The following is an 18832-nucleotide window of genomic DNA, read 5'->3' as shown; positions in this document are numbered from 1 at the left end:
ATGATCGTAAATCATGATAAAAGGGATGGGGAAAAGGGAGAAAAATTTCATTAATATTCAGCTTAAAACAGCTCAAACAGCGTTTTCATTAACAGTTCACAAATTTATTTGTTTGTTTATATTTTGGGCAACGATAATGGTCAGTTTTGGAATCTTAATGTTTGCTTTCAATTATTGATAAAGATCGTGTTTTATAGAATTCCGACAATGAATTTTTCATTATTAAAGCCAAATAAATAATTTGCGAAGCGACGATTTTGCAAGAGAAGAGATAAGGACTATTACCAGCAGGCACCTTGCCCTTGCGAAAAAGATAGCGAAGTTGAAAAAACAACGTTTAATTATCCTAGGTATAACAAAGGACATTGGGATGCCGACTAAATCGTGTTGGACAAAACTTTGTATAGGTTCCTACCACTGCAAAAGTTTTAAATTAAATATTTTAATTCCAGCAATGCAAGCAGCATTTTTGGTAACACGATTGCCAACAAAATGGATCTGCTAGAGAATTCTTTTGCATGAACCGAAGTTCATTTAAGAAATTATGCGACATCCTCCGGAGTATCGCTATTATGTTCAAAGTAGGAAAATCTACGGTTTGCAAAATTTTGCAACGAAATCTGGAGATTACGGCAAATATTCTGTTTCAATAAGTTGCCAATAACTAGAGAAAGCATGACAGAATTGATGACGGGTTTCGAAGTACTTGGATTCCCACAACGCTTAGGAAAAATTGGTTATAAAATATTAAATTTACGCCAATGACCTAATATTTATTTACAGAGGGATGCCACTTTGAGGTTCACTCATGATCTGAAGAAACTGTGGATTATTATAATTCCATAGGGCGGTATTCCACCGTTTTAATGGCATTAGTTGATGCTAAGTAAAGTTTTGAAACGCAATATAGATACATATACATAAATATATAATGTATACAATGTATAAATGTCGGGAGTCCCGGGCGATGTAATGACTCTAAAAATTATGAGGCGTCGTCACTTAAGAAAGAAATGGAGAATCCCTTACCAAGCGAAATGGACCGGGGAATTTCAGGCGTAAATGTGCCAGTATTTATAACTGGCAATTCGGCTTCTGGATTTAGTAAACAACTAATGAATATGTATCCATTTAGAGTAAATCAAGTTCATCGTGAGAAGGTATTCAACTACACTCTTCCGAAAATACAAAGAGTTGTTGAAAATGCTTTAGGACATCTCAAGGACCGCTTTTGACTAATTGGAAAAGTAATTGACAACTTTATACAACGATACTCTAATCGGTTACGCGCCTTGGAAGAATTGGAGTCTAGACGCCAAAAAGCCCAGGCATGTTTTATATGCATCTGAATACCCAATTAATGGAAAAAACGATACGTACAGCACTTACATGTTACAAAATTTCATATATAGTGAAACAAAGATAAAGTAGTAACCCCAAAAGAAAACCTCTTAATTTGTTTTTTTATTTTTTAGAAAATCAAGGAGTAGGTTATTTATTTCTTTTGTGTCCACTTTATATACTCTTTCATCTGTTGTGTTTTTTATTGTCGTTTTCAACTAATTTTTCTGTCATTATCACCATTTTCGCCTTGTTTCATATATCTCGATTTGCCCTCTCCAGTTGTTTTTCTATTTTGTAAAATTTTTTCAGAATTAAACTCTGGAAATGATTCCTTTTTTATTTCCAGATTCGCACATTTCTAACGGCTTGGGTGACGACATGGCCAATGATGAAGACTCGGTTGGCGACATCATCATCGTTGAGGTCAAAGGTAAACAAACCGGTGATGGCAATGGAGATGCAGCAACAAATTAAGAAGGCGCAGCCGATGCTACCGAAATTCGTAGTGGTTCGGAGTTAGTGGAACTGGACATTGAAGTATTACATTTTAAAAATGTACATATGCATGGCAAATATAAATAACATACTAAATTTAAAAAAAACACATATCTCTTACTTTGAAAGCTTTCCTCCACTAAGCCGTGTTGTAATTAATATGTGTCGAAAGCACAGCGCTAAGCAAAATAGCTTTATTCCAAAATTTAAAAATTTCTTCAATTCTATTAATTTTGACAATAACAAAAAGGTTGTAACTATCAAATAACCAGTGTTGCCATACTAATATATTTTGGAAACGGAGAAAAATAAAATAAAAAGAGAGATTATACCCTAAATACAGGAACCATAATTGTTGATGGACACTAATAAATATTTTAGTTTCTTTCACCTGATAAACCCCGGTGTTGGACTGACCAGGGTTATTTTTTTTGAAGCGCGGCCGAAGGTCGCTAACGCAAAAAGGAGTTCTACGCAAAAAAGTAGCATTGTTATAGAGGGTATAGCATAATCCTTAACATCAATGCTCTCTAACGGATTTTATTACTGTTACTTTTGAAGAAAAGTACCGATTCGTTTTTTCCATTTGCTATTTATTTCATATTTGGCAAATAAAATTCAAACGTGTTTAGTGCAAATTGTGTAAAAAGATTTTTTCATATCATTATTATTAAATTTTTGATTAAATAAATGAGTGCTATTTCAAGATGTAAGTTATTATACTTCTAAATTTTTTTTAAATATTTATTAATAATAAAATTTAGATTTTGAAGAACAATCGACCAGCCGTAGCGTGATGCGCGGAAGTAATGTACTTACGTGGCCTAGTTGAAGTTAATGTGGAACATGAGAAAAGTATTCCAAACTTTCGAAACACGGGAGAGCTGCATAGCCTTTGCTGAAGAGCAAGGGCTCATACTAACCCATAAGATTTGCAGCATGCATAAGATCCCGATGGTGTTGTCTATAGCGGGGAACAGTATCGTCGAAACATTTAGATGCTGGAAAGGATCATGCCGTATGCGTTCGGCAATATCTAGGTCTAAGGGTACTTGGTTCGAGAATTTCAAAATACCCTTAAATAAAATATTCTATCTAATGTTTTGCTTTTCATCGCATTGGTCGCATGAGGAGTTGCGTAAAAATAGTTTTGTCAGGGAACCTATTTTATCCAGCGCTACCATACGCGACTGGTATAACTACTGCCGTGAAGCTGTAGTATTATACCAAGTGGATCAGCAGGAGAAGTTGGGTAAAATTGGTGGCCCTGTCAAAATAGTCCAGATTGATGAAAGCAAATTTGGAAAAAGGAAATTTAACAAAGGTAATATTAAAACAAAACAATAATACATAATTACTTAAAATTTTCTTATTTCAGGCAGGAGGGTGGAAGGTCACTGCGGTTGGAGGTATGTCCTGATAATGTCAGGTCTGCTGAGGTGCTCAAACCCCTAATTGAAAAACATGTTGCGCCTGTCACAATACTCACGGGTAAGAGCATCGTCGCGTAAACCACAGCGATCCTGACAATCCGTTCGTGGCGGAACACAGGTCGCATACCCAACGGATAGAAGTGGCGGGTAATCAAAAGATTTTTCGCCAGGGATAACTATAGTAATCCAGAAAATTTTGCTGATTTGATTATTGAATATGTTTGGCGGAAAAATATGGCAAATAAGCATGAGGAGTCATTTGTTAAATTGATTGAGGCAATAATACACACGTTTTATTTTATTGGAATAATTCCTTAATATTTTATTTTTCTAGGTTTTGGATTCCTGTATTTATAATCTGTTTTCATTTATTTCAGTTCATTTACAAAAGATGTCGATAAGGTAACACTGGTTATTTGAGATTTTCCAATCTTTTTGTTATTGTCAAAATAATAAAATTTAAGTACTATTTAAATATTGAAATAAATATATATATTCGTGATCTAGAGGATCTCCTCTATCCCTCCATACCCATTATACTAAAGTTTTCCCCATAATATTAATATGGTATATTATATTAAGAAAACTTTATTTTACCCCAAGTTTGTTTAATTACCTAAATGATGTGACTATTTTTCTTGGCTAGCGAAGCCTACTAATTTTACTCTCTTCCCTTCATGAAATCGTTTTTCTTCTATTTTTTCTTTTCCATGTTTTTTATAACACAATACGAAATGTAAAATAAATAAATGGTGGCAATTTAGGGAGGGCAAAATATGTCTTCCAATAATATCGATTAAACTAGAACAGGCCCGATTAGAATGAGTGCAATGTGGGTATTCAACTAGTTTTCAGCGAAAACTGTAATTTCGTTAGACAGATTTTACATGGATGAAAACACAAGTTTAGGGCGGAAACCAATTTTTGCTACGGAAACATGTTTTCAATGTCGGTTCGAACATAGTTTATGTACCTATTATGATCAACATTATCGGTTTAACGTCAGTTGAAAGGTCGGAAATCACTAAATAATGCACATTAGGGTAGGAGAAGGTCTGTACTGGTTGCAGTAGCTTTTGGCATTATTCAAGTATACTCGAGATACAATTTTATTACAATTATCACAATTTTGTTATTCACTTACTGATCACCATTTTTGACATAAAGTCGGTTAGACTATCGAAAATCTAAAAATGTGGTATATGGGAGCTGGGTTAATTCGCTCACCGATTTCGCACATTTTCCGTATTTAATTTTTCTAAGATATCTCACAGTCAACCGGAAGTTAGGAAATTAGGTATATGGGGGCTAGGGGAAGTATTCACCTTATTTTACCCATTTTTGACAAAAGCACAAGATTTTGTCTGAATTCAAATATAGATTGACCGATATTTTTGCTAATAAATCAGTCATTATGGTATCTACAGTAAAGTGTGGAAATTTAAAATTGTGTTATATGGAAGCTCGTAGTTCGATTTTTACACTGTAACATAAGAGTCTGAGGTTAATGTTATGCACCGTTTCGTTTTATTGAAGTGGGTCGGGTAGTTCCTGAAACATAGGCTCCTTGACTTCCATCTTGGTTGTGAAATTTAATGCTTTTGGCGCATTTGTTTAAGGCCGTTTTCTAATGTCTGGTTAAGCGCTTAACGAGAACTTTATCGGCAACATGTTGAAAAATGGTTTTCCGAATATCTGGTGAACAACCATCTGTCAGTTAAGTTCTGGTAAACTTTACCAAAAGAAAGAGTCTGGGTTAGTTTCTTACCAGAACAAGCAATTTCAGCTGTAAAATCTATAAACATAGCCGGAGTTCAGACGAGGATTCTTTTTCCGATCATTAACATTATTTGTTAGGCATTCATATATGCACATTACATACAAAAAAGAGTAATAACATTTAAATATCCAAACATAAGGTAAATACTCCTTTGAAACCGAGCACTGCTGCAACCATGAATGGAATTTCAAAATGAAAAGGAATGCCGAAATGCGTAGCAGCGAGATGTTACGGAAAATAACACAAAGCGTGCCACCAAGAACGAGCGGCAGGGTCTCTTCATCTTTCCTCAAATTCAAAACGAGTCCTCGTCTGAATATGTATACATGGCTCATGACGTTTAGATAGTTTTGCGTGTTTACAATTTGGTTTTGTGAACTGTTTCCGCCACGCATTCAAAATAATCGAACAGTGTACAACATAAGTTAAGGTACGGTTGGTTGATTGCACTCTTTTTGGTAATATTACTAAAAAAATAACGATAATAACCCGGATAAGTTGTTAGGATTTTTTTATTTAATTATTTATTTCTCTTATAAAAACAAAATGACTTATTTCTCAATAACAACAAAAATGCCCAAAGTCCATTAAAAATATGATGTCTTAGTACGGCTAAAGAACAAGTATTTAATTTTAATAGAGAAAATAAAATTTCCAATGGCACTTAAAATTAATATTTCGTTGGGTATCCTTTAAGTGTAATAACCTGTTTTAACCGTTTTGGCATGAAGTGGGTTAACTTTTCTTCTTTTATATCTGATGATATTTGTGCCATTCTCTCATAATCACTTTTTTCAGTTGAGTTTTTGATGGTATTTCATGTTTTCGAATTCTATCTTTTAAGTATTTCCATAAATGTTTAATTGCGTCAACATCAGGACTTAGTGGAGGTGTTTCCAAAACGTGAGGTACTTTATGTATCAGCCACATTTTGACAATATGTGAAGTATGTTTAGGATCGTTGTCCTGTTGGAGGTAGAAATCTTCCTTTATCCCCATTTTTTCCACACGCAACAAATTATTTTTCAATAAATTAAGCTTAATCTCTTAGATCCTTATTTCATCGATTATAACAAGGTTTCCGACACCAGCACTGGACAGACACTCCCATACTAACACCACATCTTCCGGTTTTGACTGTTTTTATGGTATTTTTCGGATTGAGTTTGTCCAATATTTAGCCTCCATATTCTTATATGTTGAAGACGTGAAAATCTGAATGAGGCGAGAGGCACTACCCTTGAATGTCAGGGTATAGCTGTCCGGTCAGACGATGTCGAGCTCGAGATATTTAATATATACACCCCCCAATTACATGTTGCCCAACAGGATATCACCCGAACATACGTGCGCTACTTCGTGGTGAAAACCGTTTGGCGCTAGGCGACTTTAACGCGCTCCACGATCTTCGACCAGACGAACCTTAGACATGCACTGACCTCAATTCACAGTGGAGCCATTAAACCCTTCACCAACTCGCTCTCAGTAAATGGCGTACTAGGAGTCAAACCACCACCCATTGCAGACGTAGAGCTCGAGTTGCTACGTGAATCTAGAGTGACCCTTGCACAACTTCGTTCTGGATACTGTAGCAAGTTAAACTCCTACTTATTCCGAATCGACCCCGTCATACCCAATATATGTTCTGCATGTAAAGAGTCTCCGCATGACACTAATTACTTCTTTTCATGCCCAACGAACCCCACTCATCTAACACCTATTTCCCTATGGTCCGACCTCGTCGAAACAGCTCGTTTCCTGGGCCTCCCGTTAGATGATCTCGACGACAACCAAACTGAAACATACCACCCAACCGGGGACTAGATAACCGTTACAACAACAACAAGCGGCTATTGGACTTCACCAACAAAAGCACTTAATGCCAATTTAAACATAGCTCCCGAGGACATTGCCGGCAGGTGTATGCTGCTCAAGGAAGTTGGGTATATGAAGGGGTCCGAACAAGGACACGCCGAAATATTATATTCCTTCAAAATTGTATCACTGCGCCGCAGAGCCCACTTTGTCTCTGCTCGCAGAAGTTAGGAGAGAATGCTGGAGAGGAAGTTTTCTATAAAAAGCTCTCCGTCAATTTTAGCTTTAGGCTACCGGACTACTGTAGTGTTTTTCAGGCAAAAGTAGCTGCTATCAAGGTGGCGGTGGACGTATGTGTCCCAAAGAATAATAATTAATAAAAATACAGGGAGCAGCACTGGACGTAGTAAGGCATCATACCATTTCCTTTATCAGAAGGTATTCCAAATAACCAAAATATTAGGGAATATTGTACTAAATTGAGAGATCTATTATCCAAAATTGTTGAAAAATATAAATATGATATATTAAAACCGAGAGGACGACGTAGTCCTTAGAACTATTAATTCATATATAAGCGCTTACCTACTTATTTTGTAGGTCATAGACTCACTTAATATTATTACTATAGTTTACTTCCGTCAGCGAAAATTAATGGGGGCATAGAAGCTTACGAGCTTAGGATTATTACCCCGTCCTCTCCCCATATAACTGTTTTGGTAAAAACTACTAAAAAGCGCAATAAATTAATAACTTAATGTGTCAGAGACATTAAATTATACACCCAAGATGATACAAGAGGGCTTTAGCCAATTTTAAATAAGGCAATGGGCGTGGCACCGCCCACATTTAAGTCAAAACCAATATCTCCCGACCTACTCGACCGATTTCAATCAAATTCGACAGGTAATATTATCCTTTCTACATTACAGTGCAAAAATGGGCTACATCGGACAAAAGCACAACCACCTCCGATATAACACAATCACAAATTCCCTCTGATTCGTTCACTTTCCAGTATATAAATAAAGTACCATTCAACGTACTCGGATAAAACTGTGCACAAAAAGTGCCTTTGAGTTGTGAGCCCTTATGACCTAAAATTGTCGAAATTGGGCTACAACTGTTCAATTTCCCAGCTACCGAATATGTGAACCCCAGTTCGTATTGCGCGAAAGTGTTGGTCAATCTGTGAAATACGTTATTGAATTTCGAAAGTCTTTCCCTGATAATATTATACTTGTAGGCCAAATATGGATTGAACCGAATCAATACTTCCTTTACTTTCCCTAACCCCTATAAAACTGATATTCAGGATTTTGAAACATCCGGCTGACCTTACTCCTCATATATTAGTGATGGTAGGTACCTACCTTAATAAAATTAAGAAATCATCTTTTTTTGTTAATAATAATATGGCGTAACGCGGCGGAGTGTCTGGAGAATCGAACACTCAAAAAAAATCGGCAACGCGCTCAGAGGTGGTAAGGAAAAGCAATAAATATGCAATAAAGTTTTGTTTAGAAAATATTTTAGAAACTTTTGAGTTTTTTTTTAATGTTTTCCATAACAAATACCTCTTCACGAAAGAGTTCTTATACCATATTCCTTTTATTTACATCTCTTTGTCAAAAAAGGCAGATTTCGTTCAGGCGATCTGATATATATATTTTAAACTTTTTTCCAAATCAAATGGAATTCTGTACTACAATAGTGTTCAAGAAATCATTGAAATCATGTGGTGTTCTGTAATGTGCTACCAGAGATAATGAGATGCCCAACTTTCCTGTCATTGGAAATGGTGAGTTCACCCACCCGACTGTGACAGTTGACTGGATCGGGTAGGTTTTGACGTTTCGCAATTGGAACGACTGGGACGGCCAGATTGAAATTCTGCCAAATATATATGTGAACGGAGATACTTGACGCAGTTCAATATCGCTAGGAAAAAATGTAAAACAATGAAAATTAAAGAAAGTGCGAAATTTAAGTGTATTTGGTAAAATGTTTTGTAATGTGATGCATCATAGTATTAATTTTGAATTGAAAATTATTAAAACCATTTAATAATTGAGAGCTAACAAGCTTAAGTCACTTTAATAAGGGGAAAACTTAAATTTAGCATAGGGTTAAGAGGGGTATATGGTTGGATAGAGGAGATTCTCCAGATCTCGAATATATATAATTATTGCCGCCGGAAACTTATAGTTTTCCAGATATTTGCATTTTAAGTTGAAAATTTCACAAATTTCATTTTACAATTTCTCGATTTATGGTTATCTTTTCTTTTATATTATGCACTTATTACACACTAACACTTCACTACAATGTTTCTACATATTGGTTTTATATTAAATATTTAAGTATTTGCTTTAAATAAGCATTAAATTTTTATACAATTTTCGTAATATGAAGAATAACAAATGGGTTCCATGTTGTCAGATAATAAGTGTTGCCATATCCAAACGGATGAAAGCAATCAAAATAAATAAAAAACCCAATCATCCTCTACAAAATATTATGAACTTAATTTTCCATTTTAATAAAAGAAAAAGGTTTTATGGCTTAAACGTATGTTTTATTGCATCTGATAATTTCACAAATGGATCATGATGCTGATTTTCTATATTTTTACGCCATATGTATTCATATATCAAATTTTCAAAATCTTCACTGTTATTATAATTATCCTTAATAAAATTTGAAGTTTATAGAGAGTGATATATTCTCTTTAACATTACTTTTTTTTTGTTAAGATTTCTTATTTGCACTGGCGGCCTTCGGCCGCGCTTCAAAAAAATAACCTTGGTCGGTCCAAAACCGGGGTGTTCATAATTCAATCGCGTCAAACTTCTTTCTGCACTGGCGGCCTTCGGCCGCGCTTCAAAAAAATAACCCTGGTCGGTCCAACATCGGGGTGTTCATAATTCAATCGCGTCAAACTCATTTTTGCACTGGCGGTCTTCGGCCGCGCTTCAAACAAATAACCCTGGTCGGTCCAACACCGGGGTGTTCATAATTCAATCGCGTCAAACTTCTTTCCCCACTGGCGGCTTTCGGCCGCGCTTCAAAAAAATAACTCTGGTCGGTCCAACACCGGGGTGTTCATAATTTAATCGCGTCAAACTCATTTTTGCACTGGCGGCCTTCGGCCTCGCTTCAAAATACAACCCTGGTCGGTCCAACACCGGGGTGTTCATAATTTAATCGCGTCAAACTTCTTTCCGCACTGGCGGCCTTCGGCCGCGCTTCACAAAAATAACCCTGGTCGGTCCAACACCGGGGTGTTCATAATTCAATCGCGTCAAACTTCTTTCTGCACTGGCGGCTTCGGCCGCGCTTCAAAAAAATAACCCTGGTCGGTCCAACACCGGGGTGTTCATAATTTAATCGCGTCAAACTTCTTTCCGCACTGGCGGCCTTCGGCCGTGCTTTAAAAAAATAACCCTGGCCAATCCAATACCATAATTTGTCAATAGAAGGGAATGAACAAAATTATAGTTCATGTATTTGGGGTATAATCCTCTTTTATTGTTCATTTTAATTCGCTTTCAAAATATATAGGTATATAGATATGGCAACACTTATTATCTGACAACATGGAACCCATTTGTTATTGTTCATATTACGAAAATTGTGTAAAAATTAAATGCTTATTTAAAGCAAATACTTAAATATTTAATATAAAATAAATATGTAGAAACATTGAAGTGAAAAGTTAGTGTATAATAAGTGCATAATATAAAAGAAAAGATAACCATAAATCAAGAAATTGTAAAATGAAGTTTGTGAAATTTTCAACTTAAAATGCAAATATCTCGAAAACTATAAGTTTCCGGCGGCAATAATTATATATATTCGTGATCTGGAGAATCTCCTCTATCCAACCATAACCCTCTTAACCCTGAAATCGTGGGATGCTAAACTAAAGCCCACCCTTAATAAGTATTGAAAGTTCAAAATAGTTGTTTTAATATAACAGAAAATCATAAACAAAATTAAAGAATTTCTCCATATATTAAACGAAAAATATATAATAATGTTTAATCGTAATAATTTTTGGGTGTTTCATTTAAATGTTCAAAAATTATTACTTTGTATGATCTGACTACAACTTTATAAAAAAAACGCTAATTTTGAGGCGCTCTAACACTTTGTGGCACATTATAGGCAAATTCTCTTTTTGTGTCGCTTTGTGCTTGCACACGAGTGAAAAGAGTCCTGCAACTCGAGTATAGTTTTACTGTCATTCCTTTTCATAAAATTTTCGCAAATGTGTGTGTGGTTCCTTTACGCGACACTTAATATATTGCATAGTTCATTTGTATGTTGCTATGGTGGTCTCATATTTTGTTTATAAAGAATTATGAAAGTGGTATAACAATATTCAAAATACCCGCTATTAATATTATATTTTTAAGGCTAAATGTAAGACAAGAATTTCCTTATCTATCGGGAATTATTAAAAGTCCGTATTTGTTCTACTCCAACTTTTTTTCTATTAATTACAAAACATTCATGAAGTAATTACATTTCTTCTAACTAAATCATTTGCGGTTAAAATGAATAAATATGTAAGCATCTTAATATTTTATGTAATTATAAATAAGTAAAAGTTACTCCATTTTTATTAGAATTCATTTATATATGTATGTATATATTATTACATATAATACTGTCAAATCTTATTAAAATTTTAAATTAAATATTTTTGAGAGTTTTATCCTGATTCACATTTTGTCAAAATATTTCTATTATTCTATTTCATCCAAAAAAAGATATATTCATTTGAAACCTAGCGCTATTGCAACCATGAAAAGAGTTTCAAAATGAAAAGTAATGCTGAATTGCGTAGCAGTAAACTGTTACGAACAAGAACTCAATGCGTGCCAATCGAGCACGAGTGGCACGATTCCTTCGTCTTCATTGTCGTCCCCTCGCCATCATAAAACCGGTTTAGGCGATAAAAGAGTCTGTGTGTGAGCTGGGACTAAGTTGGTCATCCATTTATCACTGTTACCACAATGGATTGCACAGAACACATCCGAAGTTTAATGCTCTTCTGTCAGAATCATGTTTTCTCTCATTTGGGGATGGAAACATTTTATGAAGAATCGATTTTCGATTCCGATTTTATGTTTTCCGAGCCTAACACATTACTCGAGCACAAGAATCGATTCTCTCGATTTTAATCGATTATATTTAAAAACATCAATAATATAAAGTTATAGATATATAATAAACTAGTGGACTAAGGTATACATTAATTACATACTAATTAATACAGTAAAATTGTATTTATGAAAGAAAACGAAAACGTTAATTCCATTGTAAGAATAACCAAGCGGATCACTTCCAAAGTTGAAAATGGTTAATACTAATTTCCTTCGATTTGTTATTAAACACAAATAAACATAAAATATAATATGTTGATTTTTTTATTTTATTAATTTTATATTAAAATATTAAACAAATGAGTAATTTTCAAAGTTGTTAGTAGACAACGTTGGAAATAATGAAAGAGGTTGATCTTTCTTAATTTTTAACAATAATATTTGTAGTATTTTTTTTTATTTTTATTTTTTATTTATTTATTTATTTATCCCAGGATACAAAGTACATATTACATACAAAGTATGCACCTATAGAGGTGTTACAAAACACCTGTACATAGGCCTGGTAATATTAGTTTATTATAATTAAGTACTAAATGTATTAATAACAAATGTCATTTATAATTGAAAAACAAAAGAAAACATAGTATTTTTAAATATCAGTGTCTACAATCCACTCAGTTATTTTCTTTTTGCTTGCTTTATTTTCAATATTTAACAACTTTAGACTCAGCGGTAACATATTGTAGTATTTAATTGCTACATATTTCGAGTCTTTGTAAGATATATTTTTATTAATCTTTGGTAACTGTAACGGTTTAGCTCTAGCCTTACCTTTATATTCATTAAATACCTCTCTACAATCAGAATAATGATAACATAGTGACTCAGAAATAAACTTCTTTTTAATACCCAGTACGGGTGTTCTCTCGTTTTTATCACATAAATGATTAATTAATTTATCTTGTATTTTTATTAACAATTTTGTAACATTCTTATAACTACCTCCCCAGGCAATAATTCCATAGTTGACTATACTATCGGATAATGCGTAATAAATTGTTGTATTAATTAAGCTCTATTTGTATCGTACGTTCTGACAGTTGGAAAACGTGGCAAGAGGGCCATTTCTCCATTAAATTTTCCAGTCAAAATAGTTGCTACAATAATATTTCTTGTAATCTTTTTGATTATCAAAGTTGTACCGTTGCATAATTGAGGTGAATTGAAATAGCTCTGAATAATTTTCAACCAAAGATTATGTGATGGCATTCCGAGTATATCTAAATAATTTACGTTTTCATTCACATTAACAACAGTAGCAAATTATTAAAAATAGAAGATTCTATGCTATCCCCTCACCTATTTAAAGTGAAATCGGTTAAGCCGTTCATAAGTTATAAATATTGTAGCCAACCCTTTGTATATATTGTACCTAAAGTTTGTCGTCTGCTTGGTGGCATTTTCAAAAACGAAAATCCTACTGAAAATAAAAAATTACTCCCTTATATTTTCTGTTTAACCATGTATACCAAATTTTAATATTGTGTAGTCACCAAAAGTTACCCAAAATCGATATTAAGCTGTGAACTTACCGTGATTAACAAACACTTATTAGCAAACAACAAACTTCTTAGTCTTTAAAACAAAACAAACTTTATCAAAAACTTAATAAAATTATCGTTAGCGCTATGTTAGGTTATGAGTGTCAGATTACCACAGATTACTAAATAGGTTATGCGAAGTTTGTATACTGCATTCTAAATCTAACTCATGGTTTCGAATCGATTTCGGAAGGCAAAGGTCGAGTCCGAAAAATCGATTATTTTATGAAAAAAATCTATTCTCGAGTAGAATCGAAATCGTGTTTTCCATCCCTACTCTCATTTTGACAAAAAAAATAAATATAACACAAAATTCCCGAAAAAATTAAAAAAAAAAGGAAAGAATGTTGCAAACCCCATTTCTTGGAATTAATCCTTGATATTCCTTTTTAATGCCCATAGAGATAGTGTAAAATGTTTGTCAGGTAATAAAATGTTTTAAGATTGTCATAAGCATTTTGGCTTCATTTTGCTGATTTATATTTGTTATCTTTTAGTTGACTTATTATTTTTTGGATCAGCTAATGAGTGTCAAACTCTTATAGAAAACCATATGTGTGTCACTATGCTGATACGTGGTTTACAGACGTTTTATTTTAGTACACATTATTGTACGGAAACCATCCTGTCTTTAGCATAAGAACTTCGAAATTGGGATCGCGGCCACTTTAACCATTGTTTTATTGTTATCCTTTAACATTCTCTGGGAAAAGCTCAATACTGCAGTTTCCGAGTCCGCTGATGTTAAACTATGGTGAAACACACACATCATTATCAGCACCCCTCCGAAGAGGGCCATTTAGACGTCTGCGCGGGGTTCTGACTATTGGCATAGTGAAACGAATTATCATCGTCGATTTTGTCAGAAAATAATATTTTTAACCATGGTGTGAGGATATAAAATAAAGGCACAAACTTTATTCAGAAGTGCTATTCATAAATATCTTAAGAGGATACATGCGTCTTTTTAATTCAAAACATTTTTTTATTATTCAATTGTACAACTCATTAGGAATATTGTCTGAAAATATCCAGCCGATCCGAGCCAAGTTTCCAGAGATATAGACATTTAAAGCTCGTAGTTACGGTCGAATCACCTTGACTCTCAGAAACTTTAAAAGCGTTTTTCTCAAAACTGCTTCTTTGAAGTGGGTAGTCAAAATTTCTCGATAACTTACGAACCGATCGGCTTGAAATTTTGCATACATCTTTTAAACATGTTTGACTACTGCTTGAACGAAGGATTTTTCATCATTTACAATTCAGTTGAGAGGGTAATACGTGGCCAAATTTTGTTCAAAAGTGCATATGATTTGCAAAAAAATTTTTTTAAATCCTTTGCTCAAGCAGTTGCTATACTCACTTACTAAAAGAAAAACTTTGGTTTGTCGAAGTTTAGATAAAAATTACCTAAGTTACAGTAACTACCGACACATTTCTAACGCTGAGGTTAATTAAAGCGCTGTCAACGACAGAATTTACAATATTTTCAAATGCAAATTTTTGTACATGATGTTGACTTACGTACAAGAAAAAAATTTAATACTAATATTGTTAAAAACCAAATCCAGAAAAACGACCTTGTTTTAAGTATCAAGACCCATGTAACCCCTTGGTTGATGATATTTTGATATTTTGTATTGTACTTTACTACAAGAACGTGTGGAGAGTTAAAGGAAAAATGTAAACGAATGGAGAAAACTCTGTTTAAAAATACACTTAGATAAATACAATTTTTGCTGCAAAGAAACAAACTTCTTAGTACATGTACTTACCACCAAAGGGGTTAAGACAAACCCTGAGAAAGTTAAAGGGGTATTGTAACTAAAGTTACTAACAACACATAAACAAATTAAGGGAATATTCTGCTTTAGAAGCCCGAATTTTAGTTTTTTTTTCGGACTCGATAAAAAAAAACAAGAAATATTTTTAGCATACATTTTTTTATATGTTTTTTATTGATATTTAATGAGTACAAATCATTTGTAATATTAAAAAAAAAAAATTTTAAAGTTCCAGGCCGGCAAAGTGGGACAGATGAAAAAATGGCGTGTCCTGGTGTTCAGGATATCAGGACTACTTAATACTCCTTATCCTTAAAGAGGAAGGACGTAGTTATAGCACTACGAGAGGATTTTGGAAAAAAATATTTTTTCACAAAATGGCGGCTGTTTGAAAAATCTTCCCTTTTTTTCCGTTCGGAATTTTTTAATAACATAAAAAAAATTGGTTTTTAAAAAATCCTCTCGTAGTGCGACTGTATAATGTATAAATAAGCTCTGTATAAAATTTCAAGTAAATCGATTGAGTAGAACTTGAGACATCATGCACTGCGTTCCAAAAAAAGTAGTTCAGAGAAAAAAAAAATAAAATAATTTACTTAAGCCAAGAAAAAGATATATCAGATATTCCTCGACGAAATAATTAATCCGGAAAAGTAGGAATTTATTCGGAACTAAATCACCATCAATATAATAGGTTGCAAGAAAAATTTATTGATATTTATAGCCAAAAAGAAAAAATTAAATTTATCATAACATTCAAAACAATTGCTTTTATTCTTGAAGACAGGAATAGCATAACTATTGAAGAAAAACTAAAACAGTACATATCGATTAGATGACGACCACAACTAATGATTTTAGATAATGAATTAAATTATATTAATGTTAAGCATTTTTTAAACGAAAAGGAAATACAGACTCATAACAAACCAGACAGTCATACTGGTAATGCAGATATAGAACGATTTCATAGTAGTTAGTGAGAGTATTAGAAATTGAAAAACCATGCTTGACAATCCAGGAAAAAGTTTTTCAAAGTATTAAATGCTATAATAATTCTATTCATTCAACAACAAGAGCAAGACCAATAGGAAGGATAAAATATGATACATGAAAAATTTTTTAATAATAAAATGCGCATTATCCAAAAATTTAATAAAAATAGAGACAACTTTAGAAATACTGAACAAGATGGATACGTTAAGAACTATAAGGCAGTTAGACATAGGTATATATGAATCTAGGTATAGAAAGATACCGCTTAACAATATACACCATAACAATATATATTAATTGCAGGTATGTTCAATCCTAATGATATTAATATTACTAACGGTAAAAACAATTGATGGACGTATGGAGATTAAGAGATAGGATATATTAAAATAACAACAGGTAACGTGAATTATGCGGACACATACGACACTGTACTGTATTTAAAATCTACAGAACAATATACAACAACCAGAAGAGAAAGAGAAAGCCCAACCACTAGAAATGCAATTAGAAATTAGAAAAAAGTAACATATATTCCTCATCGCCACAAAAGAAGTCTAATAAACGTAGTAGGAAGGGCAAAAAAATGGATATTTGGAACCATGAATGATGAAGACAGTGGAAGAACATTTGCACATAATTATAATTAATAACCACAAAACTATTAAAACAATCAAGCGACAAATAAGTATATATTCAAAACTAGAATCATTAATTGAACATGATAGGGAATTAATAATAAAAACCGTAAATTTTATCAGAAAACAAGAAAAGGAAAACCAAAAACATATTTACTAACGAGTTTCATGATAAAAATAAAGATTCTGCAAGACAATATATCGCACACAGCAAGATGCTAAAAAATGACGAAATTGAATATTTCAATGTAGACTTTAATAACCTACAAAACATCAAAGTAGGCACTTTGATTGATGAAAAAGGGGGCGCATTATATTCCCAATAAGAAGAGATATAATTAATTTACCTATTTTTAAAACTATAACTTTAGGAGATAGATGCAAAAAGAACTTTGTTAAAATTTGTTAGATTTATGAATTCTTTATTAGTATATAAAGAAAACGTGGACCTGAAAATATTATAATCAATGAATAACATATAAAAAAGTGTTTAAAAACTTTTTATAACAATTCAAAAGTTATAGAAATAAGAGAAGCAAGTTTATTACTTACAATTTTTAAAGATGTCAAACTAAATAATACATATAAGAAAAACCAAATAATTTTAAACGGCCTTTATTATTATACTCTTTCTCAACAAGAAAATAAATCACATTGAAATTACAAATATAACGACTCAAGAGCTCCAAAAAACCTACTTACTTTCTATATAGTTCATAATATTGCCAAACCATTTTATTGTAACCCAAAACCGACCAAACTCTTCCGCTAAACAAGTGCTTAATGCAAACAATTAATAGTTATTTCTTAACGCGAAATACATTATCGTACAATAACCCGTCGACCCACTTACAATATGCCTTAATAAACAAAGTCATTTCCAATATACATACATATCATAATTCAGAAAGCAGCAAAACAGATCCCATTAACAAAAATGCAGATTAACAAATTATAATTGAGTGAATGATTGGGGAAAAGAATAAATACTGTATATACATATGTAAAAAATTTGAATTGAGCAAAGCCGCAATCGTAGGAGTCCTTACTGGACACTGTCCTTTAAACATTCATGAGGTAAGGCTAAAAATCTTGTCGGACGCTAGTTGTTAAAGTTTTATGGAGGATGGTGAGGTAGAAACATCCAGGCACTTTCTCCTCCATTATCCAGCCTTTGCCAAAGACATACCCGAAAGTAACATTAACTTCAACAAATTTGTGATAGGCTCTAAGTGCTTTGTCAATTTGTAAGGGTCTTATGATCCAGCATATAGGAGATTTTTTGATACCACAATGAACCGGCATTCTAAACAGTTCAAGTGAGATCCCTCTTTGGATCGACCTCTTAACCTAGCCTAACCATTCAATGACACGGAATCAGAGGAAGGTTTTTGCGCCGCTATAGTAGGACCGGAACCAGACTGTGTGTCAATGGCCGAAAGTATTCACAGTTGGTCCGCATATGAAGGACAGTCTTCTATTGCATGGAACGTATATTTATACTAAGTGATAGCCAGACAACAGGAAAATCTTAGTTCATAGCCGATCACAATTCGAAGCAAAATCGACTTGTTTTTCAAACATCAATTCTGCTTTGCTTTTAAATACATCCGGCTGATTTTAAACATTTTAAAATGGATGCATGAGTGACTCCTAAATATTCTGCGAATTCTGTGTTGGCAATAATATTCATCGAGTAAGGCTTTCAGTCCCTCATCTTCAAACTTTTTTGGCTCACGCCCAGGGAACCGAAATTTCCACTTTTAAGTCGCCCAAACTCTATTTCGCTTAGCTAGGGAATATTCACCATAAACTTGCACCAAAATACA

The 18832-nt window shown here is 33.3% G+C and overlaps 1 protein-coding gene across 1 annotated transcript in view; it reads right to left on the bottom strand.

Annotated features, from left to right (window-relative positions):
• Dok (docking protein homolog) overlaps window positions 1-18832 on the bottom strand; it is a 38443-nt gene that overhangs the window by 3378 nt on the left and 16233 nt on the right. The gene's annotated exons all lie outside the window — the stretch shown is intronic.

This window comes from Bactrocera oleae, chromosome 5, assembly GCF_042242935.1.
Source record: "Bactrocera oleae isolate idBacOlea1 chromosome 5, idBacOlea1, whole genome shotgun sequence".
Classification (NCBI taxonomy): Eukaryota; Metazoa; Arthropoda; class Insecta; order Diptera; family Tephritidae; genus Bactrocera; species Bactrocera oleae.
Note: the sequence above shows the minus strand (reverse complement) of the source record. Positions and strands in the feature narration are given on the sequence as shown.